Source organism: Bos grunniens, chromosome 6 (genome assembly GCF_055505025.1).
Source record: "Bos grunniens cultivar Pamir isolate PY7600 chromosome 6, Bosgru_T2T1.0, whole genome shotgun sequence".
Taxonomy (NCBI): domain Eukaryota; kingdom Metazoa; phylum Chordata; class Mammalia; order Artiodactyla; family Bovidae; genus Bos; species Bos grunniens.
This window is the reverse complement of record NC_141170.1, coordinates 22,019,858-22,035,284: the sequence shown is the minus strand read 5'-3', so window position 1 is coordinate 22,035,284 and position 15,427 is coordinate 22,019,858. Positions and strand designations below refer to the sequence as shown.

The 15,427-nt window shown below is 37.6% G+C and overlaps 1 protein-coding gene and 1 long non-coding RNA gene across 8 annotated transcripts in view; both read left to right on the top strand.

Annotated features, from left to right (window-relative positions):
• The window catches only part of CFAP299 (cilia and flagella associated protein 299), a 717,854-nt gene that overhangs the window by 620,777 nt on the left and 81,650 nt on the right, over positions 1–15,427 (top strand). The gene's annotated exons all lie outside the window — the stretch shown is intronic.
• LOC147370396 (uncharacterized) overlaps positions 2,024–15,427 on the top strand; it is a 39,140-nt gene continuing 25,736 nt past the window's right edge. For both annotated transcript variants that reach the window (XR_015166128.1, XR_015166127.1), the window contains exon 1: positions 2,024–2,149. This is a non-coding gene — a long non-coding RNA (uncharacterized LOC147370396). The remainder of the gene's footprint in view (positions 2,150–15,427) is intronic.

Genomic DNA, 15,427 nt, shown 5'->3' with positions numbered 1-15,427 from the left:
TAATATATTAAATACTGGCTCAGACGGTAAAGCGTCTGCCTGCAGTGCGGGAGACGCGGGTTTGATCCCTGGGTTGGGAAGATCCCCTGGAGAAGGAAATGGCAACCCACTCCAGTACTCTTGCCTGGAAAATTCCATGGACTGAGGAGCCTGGCAGGCTACAGTCCAGGGGGTCACAAAGAGTCGGACACGACTGAGTGACTTCACTTTCACTTTCACTGTGAAAATTCTCAAAATGGCCAAAACACTAGTCTCTGTGGTATACTTGTAATACAGAATGATTTTGAAAGTGACCATAAATCATTTAAAAGGAAAAGAGGAAGTAAAAATGTTTCATTTGTATTAATTTTTTTGAGGACAGTATTATAATGTTTGTATGCAGTAATGAACTAGCTTCAAACTGAATTATTTCTTAATTTTCTGAGGAATTACTCTGAGGGAGCCTTCTACTCTTCAAGTCAGCCAAACACGTTGACATTTGGCTACCAAAGGCTTCCTGGCTCTTCTTCATAGGGCTTCCAAAAGTAAGGTCATATGTAAGTCAGTCCAAAAAAAGAAGACAAGTGGAATAAACTGAGGGTCTACCAACATTGGAAGAGAAATAAATGAAATTGAGCAATAACTTTCCTCTACTTCTCCATGTAATAATAAAGATAATAACTTAACATTTATGAGGTTTTAGCGTATTTTCACACTTTGTCATTTTAATGCTCTTCACCCATACATTTTATTTCACCTAGTAATTATTACACAATGACTCAAATGTTATTATTCTATAAATGCTATAATAAAATATCTACAGAGTATTACAGATTAAGGTATAATTAATTAATCATTTGTGAAAGTACAGGAAAGCCTTCTGCAAGAAAATAATTAGAAATTTCCTTGAAAAAACAAGTAGCAGAAAAATGGACAGGATGTTCCAAACATGAGCAAGAGCAGGAGAATGTCTGACAGATTTTAGGAATAGTGAGTAACTGATACCTATTGAGCAATCTGAAGTTGCTGAAGCTGAAACTTCAAAACTCCATTACTTTGCCACCTGATGCAAAGAGCTGACTCTTTGGAAAAGACCCTGATGCTGGGAAAGATTGAGGGCAGGAGGAGAAGGGGGAGACAGGGTGAAATGGTTGGATGGCATCACTGACTCAGTTGACATGAGTTTGAGCAAATTCCAGGAGACAATGAAGAACAGGGAAACCTGGCATGCTGCAGACCATGGGATTGCAAAGAATTGGATACAACTGAGTGACTGCACAACAGTTCAGCAATCTTGGTCTCCTTGATATAGCATAGTCTAGGACCAAACTGAAATGAAGTATATAATACACATAAAGAAAGAAGAAGGTGGACTGGCAAGGAAATTTTTTTTTCAGATGGTATTCCAAAGCAGTTTCTCTAACTGCAGAAGAAATTAAACATTTTATAAAATTTTGTTAGGAAATTCAATAATTATGTTAACAACCTGCTATGAGATAAGCTCTATTTGACGGTTGTAATTCAACAATCAACAGTAAAGGTCTAACGTCTCTTGAAGTACTTATATTCTGGCAGACAGAAACAAAAATTGCTAGATGTAATGACCAAGCATTTTAGTTGCAGACAGTAGAGTCTACTAAAGTTGGCTTAAGCACAAAGAGATTTAATAAGAATATAAATAATTCACAAAATCATTTGGAGGACAAAAGAAACAGACTCCAGACTGAGTTTGTACACTCGAGCCACACTGCAGAACTGAACTGATAAAAAGGCACAGCTTCTACCACTATCAGGAAACTACTTGATCAAGAAGCTTCTACCACTGTTGACAGCTCCAAAAACATGCTGCTTGTGCAGCAATCAGGAGCTGCAGTGAATCTTCTGCCACACCTGCCAGTTCTAGAACCATGCCTTTTCTACCAAAATCTGTTTGAGAAAAATTATTCCTTCTGTCCTGTTTCTCTCCCCACATGACTTAGTTCCAAATTAATGACTCCTGTGAGAGTTTGTAGTTGGTGGAAACTGAATCACCTGGAGCAGCTCAGCTGCAGTGTAATCTTAGGAAGGTAGATTTTAGCTCTCTCACTTCTGCAGTACAGGAAGGCACACCAGAAAGGGATTACAGTGGATACTGAGTGGAACAATCCATGGTATCTGACAAAAGTGATGAGTAAGTTGCATGACTTACATTTTTTAATAACTAATTTCAAAAAAATAAATTGCTGATGCTAAGAACAAGCAAGCAGGAGTAAGGGTTGCTTTTCTGACTAGGTAAAATGTAGGATCATTCGTAAAAGAGGACAGTGCTTCCTACTTTCCCTATAAAGAGTGAGGAAAGATGATTTTAGGGAAAGAGATTTTATAGAGGGTAGTAATAGAGTGAGATCTCTAGGACTAAGCTGAGTTAAAACCTTGCTTACTTTATAATCATGGGCAAATTATTCAAATTCTCTATTTTATTATCCTTGTTTATAAAACAAAGATAGTATTACTACCTAAGAAGGTTACTGCGAGGATTGCATGATTTAGTGTGTATAAAGCACTTATAACAGTGACTGGTACATAATATGTGCAGTAAAAGAAAAGGAGGGGGGTATTTTTAACTTTTCCAACATGTTAAGTTTGAGTTATCTATTGGATAAGTCTAGAACTGAGAAGTCTAGAGAAACAAATTTGAAAGTGATTCAACGGATAATTAGTACTTAAATCTCTGGGAAGGAATATTACTAACCACAGACAAGAAGAGAGGAGATGTATGTATAAATGCCAAATTTTAGATCCTGGGAAAGGGACCCGGTAATGAAAACTGAGAATGCAGGTACAGTGGCATGGGAAGAAAAACAGAGGATGATCATAGCATGGAATTCAAGAAAGAAAAGTATTTCAGAAGTGAGGAAGTGATGGAAAACAGTATGTAACCACCTCAAAAAATTAAAAACTAAATAGAATGACAATGTCATCCAGAAATCCCACTTCTGGGTACATATCCAAAGAAAATGAAAAGAGGATATTAAAAAGTTATCTACATCTGAATGTTGTTCAAATAAAGAAGATGTTGAATATGTTATTATATATATATATAGAGAGAGAGAGAGAGAGAGAGAATTACTATATATATATATATATATATAATTATTCATACATGAGGAAGAAGGAATTGCTTCCATTTGCAACAGCATGAATGGACCCTGGAGGCATTATACTAAGTGAAGTAAATCATACAGATAAAGACAAACACTCTTATATCATTGGTATGTAAAGTTTAAAACGATGAATGTATAGAAACAAAGACAAAATGGTGGTTACCAGGGGCTGGAGCAGGTAAAGGGAAATTTTGATCAAAAGGTACAAACTTTCAGCTATGAATAAGCCATGTGGATCTAATGTACAGCAAAGAGATTATAGTGAATAATACTCTCTCAAGTACCTGAAAGTTGCTAATAGAGTGGAGGTTAAATGTCATTCCCACAAAGACAAAATATTAATTATCTGATGTGATTCATATGTGAGCTAAACAATGTGGTGCTAATCATTTTGCAATATATAAGTGTATCCAATCAACACAATGTACACCTTAAACTCATACAATGTTATATGTCAATTATAGCTCATTACTGAGCTATGGAAAACAGAAAGAAGAAGTACATCTGTTGATTAAGATGAGGATTTAAAAAATGTCCATTGTGTCTGGAAATGTGGAGAATATTGTTGCTGTTGTTCAAACACTAAGTCATGTCCAGTTGTTTGCAACTCCATGGACTCTAGCATTCCAGGCTCCTCTGTCTGCCACTGTCTCCTGGAGTTCCCTCGGATTCATGTCCACTGAGTCAGTGATGCTAGCTAATCATCTCTTCCTCTGCTGCCCTCTTCTCCTTTTGCCTTCAGTCTTTCCCAGCATCAGGGTCTCACCAATTAGTTGGCACTTTTCTTCAGGTGGCTTCCCTGGTGGCTCAGATGGTAAAGCGTCTGCCTGCAGTGTGGGAGACCCGGGTTCAATCCCTGGGTTGGGAAGATCCCTTGGAGAAGGAAATGGCAACCTACTCCAGTATTCTTGCCTGGAAAATTCCATGGACTGAGGAGCCTGGTAAGCTACAGTCCATTGGGTCGCAAAGAGTCGGACACGACTGAGCGACTTCACTTTCTTTCACTTTGCTTCAGGTAGCCAAAATATTGGAGCTTTAGCTTTGGCAACAGTCCTTGCATGAATGTTCAAGGTTGATTTCCTTTAGGATTGAATATTAGTGACCTTTATAAGAACAGGTTCAGTTATGTGGTGGTTGTATTGGTAAAACTATATTGTAGTGGATTGAAATAACTTGGAGGTGGAGAAAGAGAAATAGCATGAGTAGAAAACTCTAGAAGTTTGATGAGGAAAAGAAAATGAAACAGGAAGAAATTCTGTGTGTATATTGGTAGCAGTAGATGATAACAGTAGTCAATCATGGAAGAGAGACATGAGAATGAAGAAAGTTCTTCAGGACAAAAGAGCAAAAAGGAAAGGAAAAACATTTAAATCATCCCATCCTTTGCTGTTGTTGTTGTTCAGTCGCCCAGTTGTGTCCAACGCTTTGTGACCCCATGGACTGTAGCATGCCAGGCCTCCCTTGCCCTCACCATCTCCCGGAGTTTGCCCAAGTTCATGTTCATTGCATTGGTGATGCCATCCAGCCATCCTGCCGCATTCTAAATCAATTCTACGTTTTTCTTTTACTATCTTACTTTTACTTTTTTTTTTACTTTTACTTACTCACACCACTACAAACCGTGGTGTGAGGAGGGAAGAGGTGAGCGTGATGGAGGCAGGGGAAGGGCTGGAGGTCGGATTCCCAGCGGGGGAGCGGGGGGTGGGGTGGGTTGAGGGGCGGGGGAGGGAGTGAAAGTGAAAGTCCCTCAGTCGTGTCTGACTCTTTGCGACCCCATGGACTGTAGTCTACCACACTCCTGCGTCCATGGGATTTTCCAGGCAAGGGTACTGGAGTGGGTTGCCATTTCCGTCTCCAGAGGATCTTCCCGACCCAGGGATCGAACCCAGGTCTCCCGCGTTGTAGGCAGATGCTTTACCATCTGAGCCACCAGGGAAGTCTTTTACTATCTTATAATTACACAATTTGCGACCCCATGGACTTTAGCCTAACCAGGTTCCTCCATCCATGGGATTTTCCAGGCAAGAATACTGGAGTGGGTTCCCATTTCCTTCTCCAGGGGATCTTCCCAACCCAGGGATTGAACCCAGGTCTCCCACATTGTAGGCAGACGCTTTACCGTCTGAGCCACCAGGGAAGATCCAATTACACAGTGAATATAGTAGGGAAAATATTAAAATAGCAATGATCTTTTCAGGTTATATACCTTATATTTAAAGAAGCTGGACTTTGGGATCACTCAACCTTCATTTCTTGGGCAAGTGTTTTGAATTTTATGACCCTTAGTTTCTACATCTTATATAAGTTGAAAAATAATATCTTCCTCAAATGATAGAGGATATGATCAATATGATATTGCATGTAAATTACGTAGTATGAAAACTACCCCATAGTGTATGTTTAATCTATTAAGGTATTGTTAATCGCTTTATTAAGTGTTGAGTATCAATGAGTAAGAAGTTGGTAAATTAAATACGGAATCTAAAGGAATTTATGAAGGTCCATAAAAATGTAAATTTTCACTCAGTATCTATCATGTTAACTATACTTGGAGAAAAATACATGAAGCACTAGAATAATTTTTGTTCTAAAACTGGAAAATGGACAGCTGTGGAATAAAACAGTGAGACAGTGAGTAAAATCACAAGTCACCACCATAGGTAGAAATTATGCAAAATCAGATAGCAAAGTTGCCTATCAAGGCAAGACTCTCCTTGGGACATGAATGGGCAGAGGAGGGATATGTAGGGATAAACAAAATATACCCAGTACAGAACAAAACAGTTCCAGGTATAGAATCTGTAGCATAAACTAGAACATGCACACACACACACACACACTTGAACACATTACATAGTAAGCAATTTTGATTTTTGAAATCCATTGCTTTATCAAAGGGCTGATCCTGAATTTTTTAGTGGCTCTCAGGATCCCTGGAGACATTCTCTTCCCCTTTGGATGAAGCCATATAATGATGCACTGGATGTTACAGGATACTCTAATTAAACATTCTGGATCTTTCTAAAAATAAAAGAACAAAAATCACTTGCTTCCATATTATACATCATAGTAAACTTAAAAAAATTTTTTTTCTAATTTTTATCTTATTTTTTATTGGAATTTAGTTGCCCATTTGGCTTCACTTGGTCACTTCTAAGATGCTCATGATCCTTAGGTATTGCCAAGGGGATATGACAGTTCATTTTACCTGCTTGGAACTTTAAAACCCACTGACATTAGTTCACCATCTGAATTTTCATCTTATTCCACTGTCTAGAATGACAGGTTTCTGGACTACAGATTTAGTAATTAGTGTTTATCCTCTTGGCTCAGTCACTGCCATCACTCTCATTTCTTTCAGATATGCATACATAGTCTAGCTTAAATATGACTATAGGATTATTAAGTCTACAATTTCCAAAGAGATTTTAAATGAATCTTCTTTTAAAGTTTTAGAATAGCTTTCATTTTTCCTTCTCAAAGATTGCCAGTTGAATTCTCCCCTTTCTTCCTGAGTCGGCCAGCTAATTGTTGGCTAATGTTTGCTTTCTCTCTCCATACTTTCTCTTTCTCTCTCTCCATACTCAAATCCCTTCATTTCTAAAACTACACACAATTGCATATATATATATATATATATATAGTATATATCCTTTCTGAAAGACAGTTAAATGTTCAAGAGTGGCATTTTTAAATAATAAAACATGATGTTTTTCATCTTAATGCGGTGCCTCCATCTTTCTCAGTGTGACATGCCCTGAAGTTACATTTCTTTGTACAAAAAGTTTGAACATTTTCCTTAAGGAAAAAGAAGTTGCAGAACATTTAACCCATTTGTTGTTCAGTCGCTAAGTTGTGTCCAACCCTTGCGACCCCATGCCCGCCCCGCTCCTGTGTCCATGGAATTTTCCAGGCAAGAATACTGGAGTGGATTGCCATTTCTTCCTCCAGGGAATCTTCCTGACCCAGGGATCGAACCCATGTTTCCTGAATCTCCTGAGTTAGCAGACAGAGTCTTTACCACTGACCCACCTGGGTAGCCTTCAATAACTTAAATCATCTGGGTTACTTATAATGCCTAAGTGAGTGAGTGAGTGAAAGTGGCTCAGTCATATCCAACTCTTTGCAACCTCATGGACTGTAGTCTGCCAAGCTCCTCGGTCCATTAAATTCTCCAAGCAAGAATACTGGAGTGGGTAGCCATTCCCTTCTCAAGGGGATCTTCCCAACCCAGGTATCAGATCCAGTTCTCTCATTGCAGGAGGATTCTTTACCAGCTGAACCACCAGGGAATATAAATGTAATGTAATTAGTTGTAGATACCATTTATAAAATAAATAAATAAATGCTATGTAAAGAGCTGACTCATTGGAAAAGACTCTGATGCTGGGAGAGAATGAAGGCAGAAAGAGAAGAGGCCAACAGAGGATGAGATGGTTGGATGGCATCACTGATTCACTGGACATCAACTTGGGCAAATTCTGGGAGATTGTGAGGGACATGGAAGCCTGGCATGCTGCAGTCCATGGGATCATGAAGAGTCAGACATGACTTGGCAACTGAAGAACAGCAAAGAGTTGCCAGAATATGAAACATTCAAGTTTTGCTTTTTGGAACTTTCTGGATTTTTTTTTTCTGAATATTTTCAATCCACATTTGGTTAAATCTATGGATCGAAAATACTCAGGAAAAAAAATACCAGAAAGCTCCAAAAAGCAAACTCAAAATTTTCATCCTCTGGCAACTCTTGACGTAGTATTTAAATTGTATTTACAACTATTTACACAACATTTGCATTATATTAAGTACTATAAATAACCTAAATGATTTAAAATATACAGGAGAATATGCATGGTTTATATGCAAATAACTCCACTACATCATATATAAAGGACTTGAGCTTCAGTAGATTTTGGTATCTCTAGGATGTGGATACTGAGGGATGACAGTATATCATCAGCCTTTTCTTTAAGAGAGGTTGGTTGGTTTGCCAACACAGAAGGAACAGTTTCAAGAGAACATCATTTTCTATAAATGCACACTACTGGAAGTAATTTTTAAAGAAGTTGATAACATTTTACCTTCAGCTAGATTTTATAACTGTTCAAATACAAGAATAAATTATTTTACCAGAGTAAAATGGTATACAGACATACCTCATTTTCTTGTGCTTTGCAGATATTGCAGTTTTTTTGTTTTGTTTTGTTTTTACAAATATAAGTTTTATAGCAACTCTACATCCATTAAATGGGCTTCCCTGGTGGCTCAGATGGTAAAGACTCGACCACAGTGCAGGAGACCTGGGTTCGATCCTTGAGTTGGGAAGATCCCCTGGAGAAGGGAATGGCTACCCACTTCAGTATTCCTGCCTGGAGAATTCCATGGACAGAAAAGCCTGGCAGGCCACAATCTATAGGGTCACAAAGAATCAGACACGACTGACTAACACTTTTCACTACATCCACTAAGCCAATTAGTACCATTTTTCCAATAGCATTTGCTCACTTTGTGTCTCTGTGTCACATTTTTGATAATTCTCACAATATGTCAAACTTTTTCATTATTTTATTTGCTATGGTGATCTGTGGTCAGTGGTTTTTAATGTTATTGCAAAAAGATTGTGACTCGCTAAAGGCTTGGATGGATGATTGCATTTTTTGGCAAAAAAGTATTTTTAAGAATATCATATTACTTATTTATTTTTATTGAAGTATAGTTGATTTACAATGTTGCATTACTTTCACATGTACAGTGTAGTGATTCAGTTATTTTTTTCTACTTTTATCCCATTATAGGCTATTATAAGATAACAAATATAGTTCCCTGTGTTATACAATAAATTCTTATTGCTTATCTATTTTATGTATAGTAGCTTGTGTCTGTTAATCTCATAGTCCTAATTTGCTCCTCTCCTCTCCCTCTCCCCTTTGGTAACTGTAAGTTTGTTTTCTATGTATGTGAGTCTGTTTCTGTTTTGTATGTAGATTCACTTTTATTGTTCTTTTAGATTCCACATGCAAATTATATCACATAGTATTTGTATTTGTCTGACATTTCAATAAGTAAAATATTCTCTAGGACTATCAATGTTGCTGCAAATGGAAATATTTCATTCTCTTTAGTGAGTAATTATTGTTGTTGTTCAGTCACTAAGTCATGTCCAATTCTTTGCAACCCCATGGACTGCAGCATACCTGGTTCCTCTGTCCTCCACTATCTCCCAGAGTTTATTCAAATTCATGTTCATTGAACAATATTCCATTGGTCCATTGAGTAATAGCCCATCATGTATAAATATATATACTACATCTTAAGCCAGTCATCCATTGATGAGCACTTGGGTTGTTTCCATGTTTTGGCTATTATAAATAGTGCTTCTGTGACCATTTAGCAAAATGTATTTTTAAATTAAGGCGTGTACATTGTTTTTGAAGACATAATGTTATTGCACACTTAATAGAATACAGTACAGTATAAAACTAACTTTAATATGCACTGGGAAATCAAAAAAATTGTGTGACTTGCTTTATTATGATAGTCACTTTATTTAGGTGGTCTGGAATCAAATTTGAAATACCTCTGAGCTATGCTTGTATATAGGACATTATGACAGTGGTTTACTGAAGTATGTGTGAAGTGAAAGTGAAAATATTAGTTGTGTCTGACTGTTTTTCGATCCCATGGACTGTAGCCTGCCAAGCTTCTCTGTCCATGGGATTCTCCAGGCAAGAATACTGGAGCGGGTAGCCATTCCCTTCTCTAGGGAATCTTCCTGACCCAGGGATCTAACCCAGGTCTTCTGCATTGCAGGCAATTCTTCACTGTCTGAGCTGTATATTTACACGTAAATATGCCATGGGTGTTGGAGAAGGAAATGGCAACTCACTCCAGTATTCTTACCTAAAGAATCCTGTGGACAGAGGGGCCTGGTTGGCTGCAGTCTATGGGGTCGCTAAGAGTTGGACACGACTGAGCGACTTCACTTTCACTTTTCACTTTCATGCATTGGAGAAGGAAATGGCAACCCACTCCAGTGTTCTTGCCTAGAGAATCCCAGGGACGGAGGAGCCTGGTGGGCTGCTGTCTATGGGGTCGCACAGAGTCGAACACGACTGAAGCAACTTAGCAGCAGCAGCAGCATGCCATGTGTGTATACAGACTATAAATCATCAATGTATATTATTATGCTTCAAAGAAATTGAGATTATTTCAATATGTTAGTATAAAGCATTGCATATAAAGCGTTACATATAAATTGCATATAAAGCGTTACAGCCTAAGAAGGTTATTATATTTACTTAGAAATTTTCAATGGAAGATAAGTCTTTTAATGAATTTATTGGCAAAGACAAAGTGGGAAAACCTAAATCTTTGGTGAGATGATATTGGAAGGTTATTACCTTTTTGGTTAAAGGAGGGTGTGGAATATTACAAAGCATCTTTTGTTTTGACAGTGTTTGCCCCACTAGGATACCCTAACCTCAGAAGTCAAGTCAGACATCTGTTTATAGACGTGTCAGGAAAAAGAAACCCTCAGTGTTGCTGTTGTCCACATCCATGTACCATTGTCTGCATAGCCCAAGAAGAGATTTTTAACTAGTGGTCCAGCAAGGAACCTAAATTCCAAAGCAATTAGGGAATGGAAAATGGAGAAATTTTACCTCTACTTATCATCCAGAAGGTAGATTTCTAGCTCTATCACAGTTACATAGATAAAGATTGAAATCAAATGTAAAAAACTTTTCATAGGAAATTATTTTTATCATAACACGTATTTTGGTTGTAATTCTAAAGATAACTTACCTTTAGTGATGACAAATAGCACACAAAAGTATAGACAAAATTAAAATCATCTGCAAACAGTGAGAGTTTTACTTCTTCTTTTCCAACTTAGATTCCTTTTATTTCTTTTTCTGCTCTGATTGCTGTGGCCAAAACTTCCAAAACTATGTTCAATAGTAATGGTGAAAGTGGGCACCCTTGTCTTGTTCCTGACTTTAGAGGAAATGCTTTCAGTTTTTCACCATTGAGGATAATGTTTGCTGTGGGTTTGTCATATATAGCTTTTATTATGTTTAGGTATGTTCCTTCTATTCCTGCTTTCTGGAGAGTTTTCATCATAAATGGATGTTGAATTTTGTCAAAAGCTTTATCTGCATCTATTGAGATAATCATGTGGTTTTTATTTTTCAATTTGTTAATGTGGTGTATTACATTGATTGATTTGTGGACACGTCCTTGCATCCCTGGGATAAAGCCCACTTGGTCATGGTGTATGATCTTTTTAATGTGTTGTTGGATTCTATTTGCTAGAATTTTGTTAAGGATTTTTGCATCTATGTTCATCAGTGATATTGGCCTGTAGTTTTCTTTTTTTGTGGCATCTTTGTCAGGTTTTGGTATTAGGGTGATGGTGGCCTCATAGAATGAGTTTGGAAGTTTACCTTCCTCTGCAATTTTCTGGAAGAGTTTGAGTAGGATAGGTGTCAGCTCTTCTCTAAATTTTTGGTAGAATTCAGCTGTGAAGCCATCTGGACCTGGGCTTTTGTTTGCTGGAAGATTTCTGATTACAGTTTCAATTTCCGTGCTTGTGATGGGTCTGTTAAGATTTTCTATTTCTTCCTGGTCCAGTTTTGGAAAGTTGTACTTTTCTAAGAATTTGTCCATTTCTTCCACGTTGTCCATTTTATTGCCATATAATTGCTGATAGTAGTCTCTTATGATCCTTTGTATTTCTGTGTTGTCTGTTGTGATCTCTCGATTTTCATTTCTAATTTTATTGATTTGATTTTTCTCTCTTTGTTTCTTGATGAGTCTGGCTAATGGTTTGTCAATTTCATGTATCCTTTCAAAGAACCAGCTTTTGGGTTTGTTGATTTTTGCAATGGTCTCTTTTGTTTCTTTTGCATTTATTTCTGCCCTAATTTTTAAGATTTCTTTCCTTCTACTCACCCTGGGGTTCTTCATTTCTTCCTTTTGTAGTTGTTTTAGGTGTAGAGTTAGGTTATTTATTTGACTTTTTTCTTGTTTCTTGAGGTATGCCTGTATTGCTATGAACTTTCCCCTTAGGACTGCTTTTACAGTGTCCCACAGGTTTTGGGTTGTTGTGTTTTCATTTTAATTTGTTTCTATGCAAATTTTGATTTCTTTTTTGATTTCTTCTGTGATTTGTTGGTTATTCAGCAGCATATTGTTCAGCCTCCATATGTTGGAATATTTAATAGTTTTTCTCTAAACCCTAAAGACTCCACCAGAAAATTACTAGAACTAGTCAATGAATATAATAAAGTTGCAGGATATAAAATCAACACACAGAAATCCCTTGCATTCCTATACACTAACAATGAGAAAATAGAAAGAGAAATTAAGGAAACAATTCCATTCACCATTGCAACGAAAAGAATAAAATACCTAGGAATATATCCACCTAAGGAAACTAAAGACCTATATATAGAAAACTATAAAACACTGGTGAAAGAAATCAAAGAGGACACTAATAGATGGAGAAATATACCATGTTCATGGATTGGAAGAATCATTATAGTGAAAATGAGTATACTACCCAAAGCAATTTATAGATTCAATGCAATCCCTCTCAAGCTACCAACGGTATTCTTCACAGAGCTAGAACAAATAATTTCACAGTTTGTATGGAAATACAGAAAACCTTGAATATCCAAAGCTATCTTGAGAAAGAAGAATGGAACTGGAGGAATCAACCTGCCTGACTTCAGGCTCTACTACAAAGCCACAGTCATCAAGACAGTATGGTACTGGCACAAAGACAGAAATATTGATCAATGGAACAAAAATAGAAAGCCCAGAGATAAATCCACGCACATATGGACACCTTATCTTTGACAAAGGAGGCAAGAATATACAATGGATTAAAGACAATCTCTTTAACAAGTGGTGCTGGGAAAACTGGTCAACCACTTGTAAAAGAATGAAACTAGAGCACTTTCTAACACCATACACAAAAATAAACTCAAAATGGATTAAAGATCTAAATGTAAGACCAGAAACTATAAAACTCCTAGAGGAGAACATAGGCAAAACACTCTCCAACATACATCACAGCAGGATCCTCTATGACCCACCTCCCAGAATATTGGAAATAAAAGCAAAAATAAACAATTGTCTTTAATCCATTGTATATTCTTGCCTCCTTTGTCAAAGATAAGGTGTCCATATGTGCGTGGATTTATAGCATTGAAACATGTAAAATATCATGTATGAAACGAGATGCCAGTCCAGGTTCGATGCACGATACTGGATGCTTGGGGCTAGTGCACTGGGATGACCCAGAGGGATGGTATGGAGAGGGAGGAGGGAGGAGGGTTCAGGATGGGGAACACATGTATACCTGTGGTGGATTCATTTTGATATTTGGCAAAACTAATACAATTATGTAAAGTTTAAAAATAAAATAAAATTAAAAAAATAAATAAATAAACAAATGGGACCTAATTAAACTTAAAAGCTTCTGCACAACAAAGCAAACTATAAGCAAGGTGAAAAGACAGACTTTGGAATGGGAGAAAATAATAGCAAATGAAGCAACAGACAAACAACTAATCTCAAAAATATACAAGCAACTCCTGAAGCTCAATTCCAGAAAAATAAATGACCCAATCAAAAAATGGGCCAAAGAACTAAATAGACATTTCTCCAAAGAAGACATACAGATGGCTAACAAACACATGAAAAGATGCTCAACATCACTCATTATCAGAGAAATGCAAATCAAAACCACAATGAGGTACCATTTCACGCCAGTCAGAATGGCTGCAATCCAAAAGTCTACAAGCAATAAATGCTGGAGAGGGTGTGGAGAAAAGGGAACCCTCTTACACTATTGGTGGGAATGCAAACTAGTACAGTCACTATGGAGAACAGTGTGGAGATTCCTTAAAAAACTGGAAATAGAACTGCCATATGACCCAGAAATCCCACTGCTGGGCATACACACTGAGGAAACCAGAAGGGAAAGAGACATGTGTACCCAAATGTTCATTGCAGCACTATTTATAATAGCCAGGATATGGAAGCAACCTAGATGTCCATCAGCAGATGAATGGATAAGAAAGCTATGGTACATATACACAATGGAGTATTACTCAACCATTAAAAAGAATACATTTGAATCAGTTCTATGAAACTGGAGCCGATTATACAGAGTGAAGTAAGCCAGAAAGAAAAACACCAATACGGTATACTAACGCATATATATGGAATTTAGAAAGATGGTAACAATAACCCTGTATATGAGACAGCAAAAGAGACACTGATGTATAGAACAGTCTTTTGGACTCTGTGGGAGAGGGAGAGGGTGGGATGATTTGGGAGAATGGCATTGAAATATGTATAACATCATATATGAAATGAGTCGCCAGTCCAGGTTCGATGCATGATACTGGATGCTTGGGGCTGGTGCACTGGGACAACCCAGAGGGATGATATGGGGAGGGAGGAGGGTTCAGGATGGGGAACACATGTATACCTGTGGCAGATTCATTTTGATATATGGCAAAACCAATACAATATTGTAAAGTTAAATAAAATAAAATTTTAAAAAAAGAAAGAAAGTGAAAAAATAAATAAACAAATAAATAAAATCATCTATAATTTCATCACTGTAAGATATTACAATTATTCTGATTTATTTCTCTCCAGTATTACTTTGTGTGAAGATACATAGTTAGCAATAGCAAAATTGATTACCAATATTGTTGTTGTCGTTCATTTGCTAAGTCATGTCTCACTTTTTGTGGCCCCATGGCCTGTAGCATATCAGGCTCCTCTTTCCCCCACTATCTCCCAGAGTTTGCTTAAATTCATGTCCATCGAGTTGGTGAGGCTATCAATACAGGTACAGGTAGATATTTTTTTGGTGGTGTTTAGTTGCTAAGTCATGTCTGACTCTTTTGCAACCCCATGAACTGTAGCCTGCCAGGCTCCTCTGTCCATAGGATTTCCCAGGTAAATATACTGGAATGTGTTGCCATTTACTTCTCTAGGGGATTTTCCCGACCTAGGGATCGAGCCCATGTTCTATTTGGCAGGCAGACACTTTGCCACTGAGCCACCTGGGTGTGTTAGTTGCTCAGTCGTGTCCGACTCTGTGAGACCCCGTGGACTGTAGCCCAGCAGGCTTCTCTGTCCATGGGAATCTCCAGGCAAGAATATTGAAGTGGATTGCCATGCCCTCTTCCAGGGGATATTCCCAACCCAGGGATCGAACCCAGGTCTCCTGCATTGCAAGCGGAGCCACATTCCCATCTGAGCCACAAGGGAAACCAAGC